Below are 15,082 nucleotides of genomic sequence, written 5' to 3' on the forward strand. Positions count from 1 at the left end.
TTTGTAGAGAAGCAAGAACCCCAGAAGGCCCACCCCATGTTGTGGGGCAACCTCCCATGCTCAATATCTTTCTGTTGTTTTGAACTGAAAATTAAGTAATAGCTATATCCAAATGCTTGATGATCTGCCAAAATCCTTTTCAACAGTAGACTTGGATCTTGTACAAAAAAAGTTACTGACTCACCTAGGAGCATAAGTGAGTCATTAAAGAAAAGTCTCCTGAATAAAACATCTTACATTGGGTCAGGCATTCTGGAAGATTCTGGGAGTGTCATGGGGAACCTGGGAGAGTCTCACCCTCGTGGAGCTCACTGGACTTGCAGGGGAGATGGACATTGAACAAGTACTGACATACTGTATGGACGACTATTACATGGGCTGCATGTGTGATGGTTGGGCACATGCATTCACTTCTTCAACACATATTTACTGAGCAACTACTATGTGCAGGCACTGTTTTAGGCATTGGGAATACAGCAGTAGACAACACAGGCAGTAAGCCCTGCCCTCACTGGGCTTACATTCTGCTGGGGAAAATCAGACAGCAAAAAGACAGGTAAGTAAAATACACAATATATTAGAGCATCAAGGATGAGTTCTTTGTGGACAAGACCACACCATGAAAGTCCCTATGATGCACATAAAGGGGCAGCTGGACCCTCTGCCTGATGGCAAAGTGGAGTGGGCAGTGCTGTCTTAGTTCCCTAGGGCTGCCATAGCGAAGACCACCACAAACTAGATGGTTTAAACAACAGAAATTTATTATTTCATAATTCTGGAGACCAGAAGTCTAAAATCAAGGTGTCGGAGGGTCATGCTCACTCCAAAGTCTCCAGGGGAAAACCCTCCCTTGAGTCTTTTGGTTCATGGTGGTCCCCGGTGATCTTTGGTGTTCCTTGATTTGCAACTGCAATGGTTCTACACCCACAGGAATGGATTAAATTTAACAACATGTTTTTCTGGGATATGTACAGCTTCAAACCACCACACGTCCCTCTCTGAATCCCAAAAAGACATGTTCTTTCCTTACACAAATTACGTTAATTCCATCACAATATCCCCAAATTCTTAAGTCATTTCAGTACCAATATTAAGAACAAAGTCTCATCAATCGGTTATAGGCGTGGCCTATCGGGAGACAATTCCTCTCTCTGTGGACCTGTGCAACCTAGAGAACAAGTTATCTGCTTCCAGTATACAAAGAAGGGACAGGAATAGGATAAATGTTCCCATTTCCACATGGAGAAATTAGAAGGAAAACAGGGGTCATGGGTCCCAAGCAATCCTGAAACACTGCAGAGCAAACTCCACTAGATTTCAAGGTCTGAGAGTCATCTATGGGACAATGTTTTGTCCTCTGAGCCTCATGGAGCAGCAGCCTGACCCTTCCCAAGTGCTTGCACAGCAGCAATGCTTTCCCCAAACACTGGGGTGAATGTTCCTCCTCTTCAAGCATTGGGGTGACAGCCAGACTCTCCACAATCCCAAGGGAATAAGTTCCACCCTCTGAGAAAACTGGGGTAGCAACCAGACTCTCCACAACCTCAGGGACACAGGCTCAACCTCTCAGAACAGTGGAGTGGCTGCCAGACTCTCTGCAATCCCCAGGGAATACGCTCCACCCTCTCTGAAGACTGGGGAGGTAACACTCTTCCTGCAATGGGGCAGAAGTCCTGCCCTCTCCACATGCTGGGGCATCTTCACCCTTTCCACACATATGGGTGGGTCCACTCTCTTGGCCGGAGAAAATGTCTTCAGTCCAGATTCAGCTTCTGCGGTCCTGCCCTCAAAGTGATTTTTCCTTCAGTCTGTCCCTTTTCTGCCCCTTTTAGTCCAGGCTGTGGTTCTGTTCATACAGATCCCACAAAAACCTTGTTGGTTTTGCATGTAATACACAGAGTCCAGTCCATCAGACAGTAGGATTTTCCATAGATCCTTCCTGGATAACTGTACCACCACTCCTGACTTGCACTGAAATGGCCGTCTCCATCCATGTTCAGTTAAACCTTCACATGGAATATTATTCTCTGGGGACTCACTTTCCAGAAGCTCAGAATTTTCCAAACCATCAGTTTCTAGTTTCTTTGTGCCCAGGAGTTCAGTTCTCAGCTTGCCCCTTTCCTCCTGCATTTTAGTCTAAGCTGCAAGGAGAAAACAGGCTGCACATTCCACGGTTAGCTTGTACATCCCTCAGCTAAATATCCAAGCTCGTTGCTTTCAAATTCTGCCTCCCTTCCAACCTCAGATCTCAATTTTGCCAAGTTCTTTGCCACCTTAAAACAAGAATCACCTTTCTTCCAGTTTCTAATAACACGTTCATCATTTTTGTCTAAGACCTCATCGGAAGTGCGTCTGGTGTTCATTTTTCTACCAGCAGTCTCTTCAAAGCAGTCTAGGCCCTTTCTATCAAGTGCCCCACAATTCTTCCAGCCTGTACCCATTACCCAATTCCATAGCTGTTTCCACATTTTTGGTATTTGCAATAGCAGCACCCCATTACTGGTAACACAAATCTGTTTTAGTTTCCTAGACTGCTCAAAGCATGACTGTGAAATGGATTTGGCTTCAACAATGGGAATGCATTTGCTTACGATTAAAATCTGGGAAAATTCAAATCAAGGCATTATCAAGGTGATGCTTTCTTCCCAAAGACCAGTTGCCAGTGATCCTTGGCTCTACTACCACATAGCAAGGAACATGGTGGCATCTGCTGGTCTCTCCCTTCTCTTCTGGGTTTTGTTGATTTCAGCTTTTTTGCTTTTGCAGCCTTCTTTCTCTGTATTCATTCCATTTATAAAGGATCCTAGTAAGAGGATTAAGACTCATCCTGAATGAGGTGGGTCACACCTTAACTGAAGTAACCTCATCAAAAAGGTCCTACTTACAGTGGATCCACACCCACAGAAATGGATTAAATTTAAGAATGTGTTTCTCTGGGGATACATACGGCTTCAATCCACCACACTCAGTTTCTTTTGCAAAATAGAAAGTATAAAACCCACTCTACAAGGAACTAAGATGGCGGCTAGCTGAGACAGGGTAGAAAAAACACCTCCATGAAAAGCACTAGCTAAAAACCAGAAAGTGACCTAGAATACCGTTACAGCGATGCACCAACTGGGTGAGGGCTCCTAGCTCCAGAAGGGCATATACTTGGTGAAACCGGGAGTCAGCATCCTGAAACGAGTGAGTAAGCTGGCTGGAAGACCCACAGCCACGCGGTGGGCTGGGGAAGCCAGGGTTCAGCGTATGGAGACCAGCTGGCTGTTTAAAAAAAAAAAAAAAAATGAGTGGTTCCAGTAGCAATTGTGGGAACCACACAGAAAAACACAGCAAGAAGGGGCTGGGCTGGCCTCTTGCTGTCTGGTCGGGAAGATAGCCCGCAGCAGATACCCTTGGGTTCGGGGGAATGGAGGGGAGAGCTGGAAGTGGAAAGAAACCCTGTGGCTAGCAGCTAGCCCCCAGAGGGCTGGATAAACTCCTGCCCGGGGCCGTGCCCACAGCCCAGAGCCCCACCAGTTGTCCTGGAGCTGGGAAGGAGGAACAGTGCGAGGAGGAGGGGGCTGAGACGCCCTGCTCAGCCATTTTTGCTTTGGGCTGGGAGTGCACTGCCGCACAGCCTGGCAGCCCAGGGCTTCCCTTGTGGGGCGGCGTGCACTGATGATGTAGCATGGCATTCCCTTGGCTGAGCTCCTGGAGGAGCGCAGCTGGGAGGGGGGATCTGCTCGGAGAACCCAGGGACACTACACCAAGTCCAGTGGTTTAAGGATCAGCAAGAGTGAGAGGCTGGGGCTGAACTGAAATGAAGGCTTAGACTTTTGAATCTCCGAGATCCTGGGGGATTTGAACACTGAAACTGCCCTTCCTCCCTGGCTACCCATACACACACCCCACATTCAGGGCGGACAGCTCCAGCAACACACCCAAACTGAGTTCTCCAACTGAACCCACAAGAATCATTTCCCCACACAAAGCGAAAAAAGGTTGAGAACTGACTCGAGGGATATAGGTGAATCACAGATGCCATCTGCTGGTTAGTTAGAGAAAGTGTACATCACCAAACTGTGCTCCTGAAAAATTAGATCGATATCCCTTTTTCTTTAAAACTTGAAAAAGCCCTATCAAGCAAAACAAATGCCAAGAGGCCAAAAACAACAGAAAATCTTAATGCATATGATAAAACCAGAAGATATGGAGAATCCAACTCCAAACACACAAACCAAAATATCGGAAGATACAGTATACCTCGCAAAGTTAATCAAAGATCTACAATCAAGGAACGAAAACATGGCAAAGGATTTAAAGGACATCAAGAAGACCATGGCCCAGGATATAAGCTACATAAAGAAGACCCTAGAAGAGCATAAAGAAGACATGGCAAGAGTAAATAAAAAAACTAGAAGATCTTATGGAAATAAAAGAAACTGTTGGCCAAATTAAAAAGACTCTGGATATTCACAATACAAGACTAGGGGAAGCCAAAAAACATCTCAGTGTCCTAGAAGCCCATAGAACAGAAAATGAAAGAACAAAAGAAAGAATGGAGAAAAAAATCAAAAAAATTGAAATGGATCTCAGGGATATGATAGATAAAATAAAACATCCAAACTTAAGACTCATTGGTGTTCCAGAAGGGGAAGAGAAGGGTAAAGGTCTAGAAAGAGTATTCAAAGAAATTGTTGGGGAAAACTTCCCCAACCTTCTACACAATATAAATACACAAAGCATAAATGCCCAGCGAACTCCAAATAGAATAAATCCAAATAAACCAACTCCAAGACATATTCTGATCAGACTGTCAAATACTGAAGAGAAGGAGCAAGTTCTGAAAGCAGCAAGAGAAAAGCAATTCACCACATACAAAGGAAACAACATAAGACTAAGTGGTGACTACCCAGCAGCAACCATGGAGGCGAGAAGGCAGTGGCATGACATATTTAAAACTCTGAGAGAGAAAAATTTCCAACCAAGAATACTTTATCCAGCAAAACTTTCCTTCAAATTTGAGGGAGAGCTTAAATTTTTCACAGACAAACAAATGCTGAGAGACTTTGCCGATGAAAGACCTGCCCTGCTTCAGATTCTGAGGGGAGCCCTGCTGGAGGAGAGACAGGGAAAGGAGAAAGAGATATAGAGAATTTTAACAGACATGTATAGTACCTTACATCCCAAATCACCAGGACACTCACTTTTCTCTAGTGATCACCGATCTTTCTCGAGAAGGGACCATAAGCTGGGTCATAAAACAAACCTCAAGAAATTAAAAAAAAAACATTGAATATACTCAAAGCACATTCTCCAACCACAATGGAATACAAATAGAAGTCAATAATTTTTGAACTGTAATTCCACTAGTCACTTCCTACATGATATAAAATACACAAACTCTAAGGACAAATCAGTGGTTTTGAACTCAATGTAAAATATGTAATTTTAGACAACTATATAAAGGTGGGGAATGAAGGAGTATAGGAACATAGTTTATGTGTCCTATTGAAGTGAAGGTGGTATCAAAGAAAAACAAGATTGATAGGGATTTAAGAGATTAATTTTAAGCCCTACAATAAACACAAAGAAATTATCAGAGAATATAACCATAGAGATGAAAAGTAGAGTTTGGGTTAAGAGAAATGGGGAAAGGGGCAATGGGGAGTTAAGAAATGAGTGTAGGGTTGCTGTTTGAGGTGAAGGGAAATTTCTAGTAATGGATGGTGGGAAAGAGCATTACAACATTCTAAACGTGATTAATCCCACTAATGAAAGGCTAGGGAGGGAGTGGAATGGGAAGATTTAGGCTGTATATATGTTTCCACAACTGGAAAAAAAAAAAAAAGTCAGTCTAAATAGATGACAATTGAATACTAAGGATGAACTTGGATGGGACAGGAGGATAGAGGACAGGTGGCTCAAAGGGACACAGTTGAGACATAAGGAAAAGGAAATATAGAATGTAAGCTTTTTATCATTGTTGAATCTATTGTACTTCTTAGCTGTGCTTAATGGGATTGCATGAAAGAATGTTCTTGTTCATGGGAAGTGTATACATGAATTATAGTGAATGCTCAAGGATGTGTGCAGCTAACCCTCATATGTTCAGACGACAGAGCAATAGATGATGGATGATAGGGAGGGAGGGAGGGAAAGAAATAACAATGTGACAGCAAGTTAAAGTTGGTGGATTGAGCTACCGGGGGAGGGGGGGTCAGGGTATGATGGAATTCTGTGTATGGGGCTAGTATCGTTTTTCCAACTGTTCATATAACTTTGAATTTATTTCAAAATTAAAAAAAAAAAACATGATACTTAAACAGCAACCAAAAAAAAAAAAAAAACCCACTCTACAGAATTTTTGTGAAAATCAAGTGAGGTCGTGAGTGTTTAGAATTAAGTGTTAGCTTGACAAGCCTCTATCTTTCACGTGCCCATGAACCCAGACCTCTGTTAATAACACTTAGCCAAGCAGCATGCTACAAGATAACAAATTAGATCCAACAACAGGGCAGTTTCCTGGCATCCGGCATGTATCCAACTACCTTTCCTAGGACACTGTAGCAATATAACTGTTTTCATCTTATTCCCAGTTGGGAGCCCTTGTCTCTCATCTCAAGGGAAGAAAGTAACCAGCTCCAGCCTGGTCAAGACCCAGTGACTCTTTGGATAGCCTGACTTATTCTATATAATACAAAGGGCAGCAAAGGACCGTCCCTTCCACACTTATTCCTCCCCAGGTGTTTCTCCTAACTGCCCCCATGTCCAGTAATTTAGTGTGCCTCACTACCTTTTATTATAATCAGACCATCAGAGACCTCACCTCCCAGGAGACAGGCATCCAAGTCTATGCAATCACCTGTTCTCTTGACATTTGGCTATTGAAATACAGTGCCTCACCATCTCTACAAGGTTATTAAATGTGGCCACTAGTGCTGAATGGTTCTTCCAGTTCTTGGGACACTTAGGGTTTTTTTTTTTTTTTTCAAAATTAGCTGACTTTCACACTATTCCCTAAATCCACTTTTCACCTCTTATAGAGATAAAAAGAAATGTACATCTAATTTTCCATATATATTTATATCAAATGGAAGAAAAAATACTAGTTTACACAAAGAAATGAAAATCTATGATTTATAGACAAATATATTCTTTTTCATGCTCCACACTCATTTAAGTCCCAGTTCCAATATTAAAACCCTTTATTACAAAAAATATTTGCAGCAGCTCTGTTTTCCTGATAAAACCCAGACTGACTCATCTGAAAATATTTTTATTCTGCTTTCTTTCTGGAAGGATATTTTCACTGGATTTTAAATGGGCAGATGCTTTCTTTTAGCACTGTAAAGATGCTATTCCATTATCTCTTGAATTTCACAGTAATTGGTCAAAAAGTCATCTATAACTTCTATTATTGTCCTTGGATGGTAATTAATCATTTTCCCCTTGCAACTTTAAAATTTTTCTCTCTATCTTTGGTTTCCGACAGTTATAAAATGATGTCCTTAGGTGCAGTTTTTTATGTATTTATCCCGCTTTGGGGTTCATATAACTTCTTAAATATGTGACTTCATGTCTGATTTGGAAAATTCTCATATACTATCTCTAAAAATTGCTTCTATTCCATTTTCTCTTCCTTCTCTGGGATGGCAATTACATATGTATTTGATGCTTTCATCATGTCCCATAAGTCTCTTATGCTCTTCTCTGTATTTTCTGTTTGTTGGGGGTTTCTTTTTTGTCCCTCTGTGCTCAATTTGGGAATTTTCTCCTTGCCTGTCTTCCAATTCCACACCCTTCTGCTATGTTTGATCTGCTGTTTAAATATATCAATTGAATTCTTAATCTCAGTAATTTTACTTTTTTGTACTAGAATTTTCATTTGTTTATTTTTATAGATTCCAGTTCTTTGTGTAATTCTCATCTTTTCATCTATTTTATTATACATAATAATCATGATTATTTTAAAGTCTATTTGGTAACTCCAGTATGTTTATTGTCTTTATGTTTTATTGAATCTTTAATTGTCTATTTTTTCTTTTTGTTTGCAGTCATGTTCCCCGGTATGCCTGGTAATTTTATTTATTGAATGCCAAAAGACATGCATAAAAATTATGTGATTTTGGATAATATTATTTTAAGAGGAAATTTTATTTTCTTCAGGTAGGCAGGTAGAGGACAGAAAGATTACCTTGATACAGTCAAGGTTGAGTTTTAGTCCTTTTGAGGCCCAGTTTATTTCTTTTGGCCTTACCCCAGTAATGTAGGCTTTAGGAGGCCTCAACTGAAAACCTCGGCTGTTTACCAGGGCCCCTCACCTCTGCAAGTCCAAACCCTAATTTTTGTCTCCCCAGTACTGTGAGCCTTTTAAAATTTCTGATCTTCTAGTAGGTGGCTTTTGCTTGGATACTGTGCTGGTTTGACTCTGTTATTTACCCAACAAAAGACTGCTCCTTTAATCCACTCTTGCGGGGGCAGACCTATTGTGGGTGGGACCTTCTGATTAGGTTGTTTCCATGGAGATGTGACCCACCCATTCAAGGTGGGTCTTAATTATCTTTACTAGCATCCTCTATGAGAGGATAAAAGGCAGAGACATTTTGAAGAGAGCTCAGAGATGCCTGGACAGAAACCCCTCAGGAGAGACAAGCAGAGAAGCTAAGAGAGAAGCTGAGAGGGACATTTTGGAGAGAAGCTAAGATATGTAATCCAGAGTTTGCCCCAGAAGAAGCAAGCAAGGACCCACAGGAGCTGAGACAGAAGCCCAGAGACATTTTAGAGAAAGTCACTGAAACCAGAAGCTAAACCTGGGAAGAAAGAAGGTTCAGTAGAGCCAGCCATGTGCCTTCCCATGTGACTGAGGAAACTTGGATGCCACTGGCCTTTCCTCAGAGAAGGTATCTACCTCTTGATGCCTTAATCTGGACATTTTCATGGCCTTACAACTTACTGTAAACTTGTGAACTATTAAACCTCCACTGTAAAAGCCAACCCATTTCTGGTATATTGCATTTCAGCAGCTTTAGCAAACTGGAACAGATGCTCGGTGCCTCATGCCATACATTTAGCAAGTAGGAGTCAGAAATAACTTGAAGGAAAATTGCAACTCCATTGTGTGAGATGATGAAAAAATGTTGTTACCTCTTTTCTGGACCTTTCAGCCTTGTGAAATATGGTTTATATTTTGTCTTTATTTTATTGTTATTCACTGATATCTTAAGAAACCAGAGTGCTATGAATATTGTAATAGGGCAGGGATCTGGAACACCCATGTCCTACTGTAATTCACAACCCACCTCTCAAGAGTTTCATGATGTTGATGTTTGAACAAGGGTCCCAGGTGAATTGGGGTCCAAGGTTTGTTATACTGTTGTTATGGTTTTGGTCAACTGGGCTGGATCCCCTGACATATGCCTGAGACCCCAAGAGCCTCATTTCCCCAAAATCTAAGCCAAAATCTTGGATCTTATCACTCAGGATGGTTCAAGACAGAAAGACAGTGTCTTGGACAGGTGGGGGTAAGGGAGTATGGAATTGGGATGTGACCAGAGAACAGACTGAAATGGAGTGTGTTTGTCCCAATGCCCCATGTGTGCAATGAGGGGAGTGTTCCTGCCCTGGCTGCCCATTTAAGAAAGAATGCACTTCCCCCATCAGTAGAGGAAGGGGTGGCTGAGCGTGCTCAAGCCTGGACCAACTTAGCCTGTAGTTCTATGGAGATGTTAAAAAATGAGAGAGCTAGCTGGGTCTTTACCTGTGCAAGAGAGAGCCAGAGATGAGAGCACACCTTTTGCACTGACATTTTAACTCACAGGGTCTGCACCCATGGGCAAAATTCCCAAATCCAAATCCCAAATTCAATTTGTGGGCCATCAGTTTGAAATACCTATTAAAAGTTCAGCTTACAAATCAAGACATCCTGCACTGAGAAGTCCACTGACTTCAGCACCAAATAAAGGAAAATTAGTGAGGCAACATAAATCATATGAGTCTATGGTGATGCCTTGACTGGCCTCATGTTTGAGGAGGAAAGTGTCTCCCAGAGTATTTGTGATCTGTCAAATAAAGAAACCCTCAGCCTATTTTTATCTATGGAGAGAGGCAATGAGAGGAAAAGGTGTTGCTCCTGCACACACTGCCCCATCTTCCAAGGCTACCCCTGCCCTCTGCTGGTTACAGGGGGTCACTGATGCATCTTAGAAGCAGGTCACCTCCCTGTCCCCTCACTTGAGGCTGGGTTGAGGAGGGGTTGTAGGAGGTTAAGGTTGCAAGATCAAATACAGGTTAACCCGTTCAATTAGAATTTTGGATAAACAACAATCTTTTAGTATAAATATGTCCCTTGTAATATCTGGGACATACTTAAACCAAAAAATTTGTTGTTCATCTAAAATTCACATTGAACTGGGTATCCTGTATTTTTATTTGCTAAATCTGGCAACCCAGGGAGGGGTGTATGTGGTCAACACTCTTAAGGGGATCAGAAGAAAAGCAAGGCCCTTCGAGCTGAAGGGCAGGCTGGCCTGGGCATCATGGAGGAAAGACAACTTGTACACCAATGTTCATAGCACCATTATTCACAATAGTCCAAAGGTGGAAGTAACCCAAGTGTCCATCAATGGATGAATGAATAAGCAAAATGCAGTATGTACATTCAATGGAATATTATTCAGCCATCAAAAGGAATGAAGTTCTGATACATATGACAACATGGATGAAACTTGATGCTTGAAATGCAAGGATCAAGCATCATGGATGAATCTTGAAAGTATCATGTTGCATGAAAGAAGCTAAACGCTGAAGGACAAATATCATATGATCCAACTTATATGATATATGTAGAATAAGCAAATTCATAGAGACGTAAAGTACTTTAGAATACAGTGGGAAGAGGGAAGAAAGAGTTTTTGTTTAATAGGTTCAGAATTTCTGTTTGGGGTCATGAAAAAAAGTATTGATAATGCATTGTGGTGATGGTAGCACAACATCATGAATGTAATTAATAACACTGAAGTGTATAGTTGAAAATAACGTTTGTGTTATATGTTATCACAATAAAAAATAAAAAGAGGATTCAAAGGAGAGAGCTGTGAGATGGAGGTAACTCAGGCCCTTTGCAACTGCTATGTGGACAAACCCAGGCTAGCCTGCTGAAGGTTGAGAGACCTGTGGCTCATTGCCCCCATCATCATGGTTGACATCCGACCTATTGCCAAACTTTGAACAAGGCCTTCTCAGGTCAATAACCCTCAGCTGACCTGCCAGCTTACCAAAGAGACTGAGCAAACTAGGCCAAGAGCAGCCAAGCCTGGCCCAGGCCAGAAGAACTGTTCGGCTGACCTGCAGATTCATGAGCCTAAAGCAACAAACGCCTATTGTTTTGATCCACTAACTTCTGGAGTGGTTTGTATGCAGCAATAGGGAACTGATGGAAAGAGGAGGTAGTGTCTGGGGATGGGCCTTGGGAATTCTAGATTGAAAAGGCAACATGAACAAATTGTGGTGCTGAGTGCCCAATTCTTTTTATGTCCTCCCCCACTGGTCTCCCCAAGGACCTAAGCAACAGGGTTGAAGTGGATGCTCTTGTCCCCCAACTCAGGGAATCCGTCAGCCCCAAAGACCCTTGAACAGATGTGATTGGGCAAGAGATGGACCCTAATTCAAGGGGAACCCATCCATTGGGTGACCACCCATGAGCTATGCATCCTGGGTCCAAAGATGAGCTGGGCCAATCGAGGCCATTCCCTGCAATTTGAAATTGGGGAATTGCAAACGTTAGAGAGCTGAGAGGCTAGAGCTGAAAGGTTGTGGGTCAGTCATTAAAGGCCACATGTGAAATGAATAAGAGGAGGAAGCTTGTCTTTATTTGCTAGGGCTGCTATGACAAATAGCACACAAAAGATTGACTTAAACATCAAAAATTATTGACTCCTAGTTTCAGAGGCCAGAAGTGCCAAATCAAGGCATCGACAAGGCTGTGCTTTCTTTTGGAATCTATAGCATTCCAGTGCTGACTTGCTGCAATCCTTGGGGTTTCTTCTCGTAGCCATGTCCTTGGACTCTGCCTGTGGCTTTCTGTGACCTCTGGCTTCTCCGACTGTGGCTGAATCTCCTCTCATTATAAGACCTCCAGTAATACAAATTAAGGCCCACCCTGCTTCAGTTCAGTCACACTTTAATGATAATATCTTCCAAAGGTCTTATTTACAAATGGGTTCATGCCCACAGAAATGTGGATTAAGGTTAAGAGCATGTCTTTTGTTGGGGTAAATGATTTGATCTCCAAAGATGCTGTTCAGATTTAGATGATGCAGATGCACAGAGAGGCAGAGAGAGGCCTTGGGGGACTTGGAGAAGAGAATGGCTCTTCTCACTCAACACTGCAAGGGTCATCTGGCCCACGAAGCAGAAAACCCTACAGCTGGGGATTTACTCTATGCACATAGGGCTATCTTGAAGAATCCAAGTGCAAGCCATACAAGATTTGTAAAGAAGTGGAAACTGGGGAGTCATCAGCAAGGATAACCTCTCAATCTCTCCTTCACCCTCTCCCCCTGCCTGGTCTCTGTCTCAATACCAGGCATCCTTCTACTTGCTTTACCTGTATTGATTGACTTGCCTTGCCTGTGGGAACCTCATTTTACAACCGGGTACTAGACTAGGTCTCTTCCCTGAAACTCTGCCTAGTTGAGAATTAATGTTTATTTGATTGCACATAGTTGGGGAGAGGCCACATGAAATCACTAATGATAGACTGTATATTTGAAAGCGACTTCAGGGAGTCAATTAAATTTAACTCAGAGAACATGTTTTGAATTCTTTATGTGCAAAAGGCATTGTATTCATTAATTCATTCAAAAACTATTCATTGAGCTCCTCCTTGTACTAGGCAGTACTCGAAGCACTAAGGCTTTGGGGAAGAACAAAATAGACAGGGCTACTCTTGTCACCATTTCTGAAAGCAATGGAGCCCCTCAAAGGGGCTCTATGATAAAATATTCAGTATTTAAATAACTTTGGGGGATGCAGCATAAAATTCTTCCCTCTTAGAGATTTTAAATAAATAATTATTTCAAAGGCACTGAAAAGTCCTGCAGTAAAGAAATTTGTTTTGTTTTGTTTGATCCAGCATTTATCAAGGTCATTTGACCACAGAAATATTTTTTTCTCATAATACTTCTTAATATTTTTTATGGGTTGAATTGCTACTTCTCAACAAATACGTTGAAGTCCTAACCTCGGTACCTGTGAATTTGATCTTATTTGGAAATAAGGTCATTGTAAATGGAATTAAGTTAAAATGAGGTCATACTGGATTGGGGTGGGCCCTTAACCCAATATGACTGGTGTCCTTATAAGAAAAGGAGAGGCAGGACAGACAGACTCAGGGACAGAAGATGGCCATGTGGCGACAGAGGCAGATACTGAGGGATGCCACAAACCAAGGGATGCCAAGGATTGCCGGCGGCTGCCAGAAGCCGGGAGAGTGGCATGGAGTAGATTTTTCCCTACTGACTTCAGAGAGAGCATGGCCCTTCCAACACCTTGATTTTGGACTTCTGGCCTCCAGAACTGTGCGATAATTAATTTTTGTTGTTTTATGACCTCCAGTTTGTGTACTTTGTTAGGCTAGCCCCAGAAACTGAGACAACATCCCATAGAATCAGTGTCTTGTGTAACCCAGGTGTCGGGTTAGCTGTTGTTTTGGTTTGCTAGAGCCGACAAAATGCGGTATGTCAAATGAGTTGGCTTTTACAGTGGGGTTTTATTAACTTGCAAGCTTACGGTTCTCAGGCCATGAAAATGCCCAAATCAAGGCATCAACAGGACAATACCTGGACTCTGAAGACAGGCTGCCAGCCTCCAGGACACCTCTGCCACATGGGAAGGCACACGGAGCATCTGCTGGTCTGTCTCTTCTCTCCGGGGTTTCACTGCTTCCAGCTTCTGGCTTCAGTGGCCTCCTGTCTGAGCTTCTGTGTAAGTTCTTGTCTCTCAGCTTCTCTGGTGCTCTTAGTTCTCTAGTCTCTCTTTGCTTCTGTATCTCTTAGCTTCTCTCTCTCTCTCCATGTGTGTGTGTGTGTGTGTGTGTGTGTGTGTGTGTGTGTGTGTGCGTGTGTGTGCGCGCGCGCGCGCGCGCGCGTATGTGTGTGTCTTCTTTTATCCTCTTATAAAGGACTCCAGTAAGAGGATTAAGACCACCTGGGGCACATCTCAACTGAAACGACCTAATCAAAAAGTCCCACCCACAATAAGTCTACACTCACTGGAATAGACTAAAACACATGACCTTTTCTGGGGTTTTAACCACTTCAAACCATCACAGGTATCTACATCAGATGCCATCTACTTTTGATCTTGGTAACTTTGAGCTTAAGGCCCCCAGTGGGAATGGATTTCCAGGCAGGGCTGGGAGTTTTCTTTAAATGAGAAGTATGGATCTAAGAATCAATGCCTTCTACACATGGGTTAGTTAAAAGTACCTGATAGGGTCCTTTCCAGTGAGATTGGGGTACATTTTTATGGAGGTGATTTTTCCAATATACAAAGTCACCAGGCTTTGTAGTTCTGAATGTCTTCATCTCCCAGGGATGCACTGTAGAAGGATTGTTCTATCAAGGTTTCATTTATTTATTTTTTTAAGGTTTTGATTAGTTCTTGGCAATAGGTTAGCATATTTCTTTTTATGAGGCAGGGCTTATATATTCCAGGATTTAGTTTCATAGGTCTCCCTATTATAATTTCAAATGGGGATAACTTATGTTTCCCACAAATAGTGGATCTTAGATTTAATAAAATTATAGGTAAGGCTTTTGGCCATGGTAGATTGAGGGAGTGCATGGATTTAGCTAATTGAGTTTTAATTATACCATTTGTTCTTTCTATTATGCCTGAGGACTGAGGATGATAGGCACAATGAAAATGTAGCAAAATAAGTTATATTTTGCATATTGCTTTCATAATTTGCCTTGTAAAGTGGGTTCCTCCACCACTGTGATGCTCCAAGGGACTCCCCTAATTGGGAATTATTTTTTCTAATGCTTTTGCAATGGTAGTCATAGCAGCTTGTCTACAGGTAAAGGATTTAGCCAAA

The sequence above is a fragment of the Choloepus didactylus genome, chromosome 4 (genome assembly GCF_015220235.1).
Source record: "Choloepus didactylus isolate mChoDid1 chromosome 4, mChoDid1.pri, whole genome shotgun sequence".
Lineage (NCBI taxonomy): Eukaryota > Metazoa > Chordata > Mammalia > Pilosa > Megalonychidae > Choloepus > Choloepus didactylus.